The following is a 5,414-nucleotide window of genomic DNA, read 5'->3' as shown; positions in this document are numbered from 1 at the left end:
GAGCAGTCTGGAAAACTCTCAGAAGGCTAGACATGGACCTTCCATATGATCCAGTAATTCCTCTCCTGGGGTTATACCCCTATGACTCCATAACGCCCAACCAAAAAGAGGTGTGTACTCCTATGTTCATAGCAGCACAACTCATAATAGCTAAAACCAGGAAGCAACCCTGGTGCCCAACCACAGATGAGTGGCTAAGAAAGCTGTGGTATATATACACAATGGAATACTATGCAGCTATCAAGAACAATGAACCCACCTTCTCTGACCCATCTTGGACAGAGCTAGAAGGAATTATGTTAAGTGAGCTAAGTCAGAAAGATAAAGATGAGTATGGGATGATCCCACTCATCAACAGAAGTTGAGTAAGAAGATCTGAAAGGGAAACTAAAAGCAGGACCTGACCAAATTGTAAGTAGGGCACCAAAGTAAAAGCCCTGTGGTGAGGGGTAGACATGCAGCTTCCTGGGCCAGTGGGGGGTGGGACTAGGTGGGAGGGATGGGTCATAGTCTTTTGGTGGTGGGAATGGTGTTTTGTACACTCCTAGCAAAATGTACACATATAAATCACTAGTTATTTAATATGAGAGGGGGAAAATCAATTATATGTCTCAAAGTTTTTCAAAACACAAACTGAATGTTTTTAAATATATGTGTATTTGATATGCGCACTCTCTCAAAAGCCTAGACCAAGTAGATTAGAAGCATCTAATAGCACAGCTATATACAAGATACTGGGTACTGTACAGCAAACCCTAACAAAAGGACTTTTCAAAGTTAACCCAATTACCAAATAATGTGATGATAACATTAACTATCGATTGTCTTTTTGAACCCTAAGACAGCAGGAACCTCACATCTCCACTATAGAGCCCTACTTCCCCCAGTCCTGTTACCCTTGGATAGGGCCCACTTTCCCGTATGCCTCTCCCAATCCATATCAAATATTGCATCCGCCGACCACAACCTAACTAACGCAACGATTGCCACCTCAACATGCTTCACCTCAGACTGTGTCCAGAGACTTCACGTGTGGAATGACAACCCTTCAGCTTCATTACTCGGGTGAGACCTTTCCTTTTATAGTACACTCTAATTTTATCTCAGTTGGTTCACTTTCTAACAAAGTCCCATAACCTAGATATACACCAGTTTCTGTGAGAGAGAGCATATGTTCACACGTATCTACACGTATCAAACTACTGCAAAATATATACCTGAAAGCAGAAGTACACTAGAGTTTGCAGTGAGTACCTCCCTAACACTTCCTCTCCACTATTCCAAGCTTTGGGTCCATGATTGCTCAACAAATTGTTTGGCTTCGTATGTTAACTCTCTTTTCAATCACCAGGTTCCAGATGCCATCAGGATGCTGGCCAGACTTCCCTGGATTGAAGACTCCACCAATGTGTCCTGGAGCTCAGCTTCCCCAGAGACACACCCTACTAGGGAAAGAGAGAGGCAGACTGGGAGTATGGACCGACCAGTCAACGCCCATGTTCAGCGGGGAAGCAATTACAGAAGCCAGACCTTCTACCTTCTGCAACCCTCAATGACTCTAGGTCCATGCTCCCAGAGGGATAGAGAATGGGAAAGCTATCAGGGGAGGGGGTGGGATATAGAGATTGGGTGGTGGGAATTGTGTGGAGTTGTACCCCTCCTACCCTATGGTTTTGTTAATTAATCCTTTCTTAAATAAAAAAATTAAAAAAAAGATAAAGATAAAAAATTTAAAAAAAAAGATAAAAGATTAAAAAAAATTTTTTTAAATAGATAAATTTTTTAAAAAAGAAAATGCAAAATGGTAACTTGTGACAGGAATCTTCAGGTCTGTATGTAAATGCTTTGTGTCTACACTTTAAATGCAACTCACTGGTAAAGCACATTGCTCTATGTTTCTCCCATGAAATAAAATATAAACAATTTTATAAGTTATATATTATAAATGTAATTTAGAATACAATTTGTCTCTAAAGTGGGCTTAAATTGTTAAGTCACTACTTATAATAACTTTCTTGAAATATTATATCACCAATAATCAGACCAGGGAGGCCAAAAGCAACAAATCCTCTCAGTATCTAAGATATAGTTATCTATAAAATAGCATTAAATGACATAAATCATGGTGAGGCCTCGTATGGTACACTAGATCTTAACCATTGGATTTTCAAATTAAATCAAGCTCTCAAATAACTTGGTTATAATAACTATCCATTGCCATCTTAAACTCTAAGAAACTAAGAAATCTTTCTAATTCTTTTTAAATTCATGTTTCTCCCATTTCGGCAACTTCTGGGGCTTTGCTTGTTTTATTTATCCTTCTTTTGATCCATACCATTTGATGCTGTATCTGTTGACCACCCCCACATGTTTCACTTCAGACTGTATCCAGACACACCAACTTGAGATGTCAACCCTCCAGCTCCAATACTCTAGTGAGAACTTTCCTAATTCGTAGGACTCTCTAGTTCCATTTCAAATGGTATATTTTCTAGCAAAGTTACAGAACCTATATATAGACCAGGTCTCAAGGGTTAGGGTACATGTGCACTTGTATCCATAAGTTAGGGTAAAATATATACCTCAAAGTAAAAATTTCCAGTAGTCTGCAGTGAGTAGACTGAGACTCAGTAAGCGCAGCAAGTAAATAGAAAGACCCCAAAATAAAAGACACCATAAAGTATTTAATCAAATAGATTCTACTTAGGCCTAGATATCCTCTTTACCTACCACCTACTTCACATCCCTCAATCATTGTAAGTCTAACCTTATCAGATAAAGTAAGGACTACAATAGCTGGATAAGGGCAATACTGGCACACTTTATAGTAATAGTCCTTTTGGTCACTGAGGCCAGCCTCAGTGGGACTCTAGTCAGGGAATCCTTGGATTCCCAGATAGATATGATGGGCTTAGACCTCTAATGGATCCCTCTGTTAGTCATTATTGGTCACCTCTATCGGGTACATCATCATAAGACCTCATGTGAGACTCTACAGGACCTTGCCTCAATATAGAACAGCAATAGTAAAGACTTCCCTACTCTCCGAAGAGTGGCTGGGTCAATGTACGCTGTCACCCAAGGAAGACTGGTCCTGAAATAAGTATAGCCTAGAATGTTACAAGCTGTGACCATGGACTGTGAGCTCACACTGACAGGGATACAGTTGTTACACATGCTCCTGTGCTAAATATAAATAGATATGGACCCTAATTCAGATCAATGGGGTTTACAGTTAATGGTATTTACATAATTCACTTATATTTGGGAACTACCCTCTGCCCTAGTCCAGCTTTCTGGCCCTATTCTCAACTCTGACATACTCCCAGACAATACTCAACCCACCTTCACGTTAATTATCAGGCTCAGAAAAAAAATTACTGAAGGCATGGGTCCCATGCTAAAATAGAATTCCTAGCTTCTTCCCACACAAAGACTCTTATCTTTATCTACTCTATTCTTACCATTAGGTTCCTGATTATTAAACAGTTTGTTTTGCTTTATATTTTACTGGTTTTCAGCCATCAAACTACAGACACTACCATGATGTAAACCTGACTTTGCTGGGAAGACAACTTCATCAATGTGTTCTGCAAGATCACCTTCCCAGAGTCCTATCCAACCAGGGAAAGATAGAAACAGGCTGGGGGCCTAGGTCAGATTGATGAGGTTAATAGTTAATGACACTTATATACTCCTCATATTTTGGAGTTACCCTCAGCCCTTACCCAGCTTTCTAGTCATATTTTCAACTTTAACACCATCTTTCCAGACAATACTGTTAGTCCACCTGTATGATAACTCTCAGGAGCAGGTATAAATTACTAAAGTCATGGCCACATGGAACATACCTAAAAAAGACTTCCTAGCTTCCTCTCACACAAAAACCCCTAGTTTCATTTTCCCTATTCCCACCTTTGGGTGCCTATTTATTGAGCAATTCACTTTATATCATACAGTCTTTCAGCCACCAAGTTCCAGATGCTACCATGCTGTCATCCTGACCTCCCTGAACAGATGACATAACATGGTCCCAGAAACACACTTCTCCAGAGCCTTTCCCGAATAGGGAAAGATAGAAACAGGATGGGGGTATGGATTGACCTGCCAATACCCATGTCCAACGGAGAAGCAGTTATATAAGCCAGACCACCTTCTGCATCCCATAAAGATATTTTGTTCATGTTCCCAGAGAGATAAAGAATAAGGAACTTCCCTAACAGCCTTATCAGTATATAAGATAAAGTTATTTTTTAAATTTCTTTATTGGGGGCCTGGGGATTAATGGTTGACAGTAAAATGTAATAGTTTGTATATGCATAACATCTCCCAGTTTTTCACATAACAATACAACCCCCAGTAAGTCTTCCTCTGCCATCATGTTCCATACCTGAACCCTCTGCACACCCCCCGAGTCCTTTACTATGGTGCAGTATATCAACTCCAGTCAAAATTCTGTTTAGTGTTTTCCCTTCTGATCTTGTTTTTCAACTTCTGCCTATGAATGAGATCTTCCTATATTCATCCTTCTATTTCTGACTTATCTCACTGGACATGATTCCTTCAAAATACATTCAAGATGAGGTGAATAAAGTGAATTCACCATTTTTAATAGCTGAGTAGTATTCTATTTTGTACATATACCACTACTTTCTTAGCCACTCATCTGTTGTTGGACACCTTGGATGATTCTAAGCTTTGACTATTACAAATTGTGCTGCTATGAACATACACATATCTTTTGGGTGGCTATGTTTGGTTCCATAGGATATGTCCCCAGGAGAGGACTTGCAGGGTCATGAGGAAGATTCACTTCTAGCCTTCTGAGAGTTCTTCAGACTGCTCTCCAATTTACATTTCCACCAACAGTGCAACAAGATTCTTTTGTCCCCACAACCTCTCTGGCATTTGTTGTTGCTACCTTTTCTAATCTGTTACATTCTCAAAGGAGAGAAGTGGTATCACATTGTTGTCTTTATTTGCATTTCTCTGACAATCAATGACTTGGAGCACTTTTTTCATGTTATTCAGCCTTTTGGATCTCTTCTATGGTGAATATTCTGTTCATATCCTCTCTGCAGTTTTGGAGGAGATCATTCATTTTCTTGTTGCTGAGTGTATTGAGCTCTTTATATATTTTGGTTATTAGCCTTTTGTCTAATATGTGGCATGTAAAGATCTTCCTCCATTTTGTAAGAGGTCTCTTTGTGTGGGTGGTGGTTTCTTTTGCTGTGCAGAAGCTTTTTAATTTGATATCGTCCCATTGGTTTATTTTTGTTTTAGTTTTCTTTGTAACAGAATTCATATCATTGAAGATGCCTATAAAATTTAAATGAAAAACAGTTCTGCCAATATTTTCCTCTAAGTTTCTGGTCTAACATCCAAGTCCTTGATCCATTTGGAATTTACATTTG

The sequence above is a fragment of the Erinaceus europaeus genome, chromosome 16 (assembly GCF_950295315.1).
Source record: "Erinaceus europaeus chromosome 16, mEriEur2.1, whole genome shotgun sequence".
In the NCBI taxonomy this organism is placed as follows: Eukaryota; Metazoa; Chordata; class Mammalia; order Eulipotyphla; family Erinaceidae; genus Erinaceus; species Erinaceus europaeus.
The sequence above is the reverse complement of the archived record's forward strand: the minus strand, read 5'-3'. Positions refer to the sequence as shown.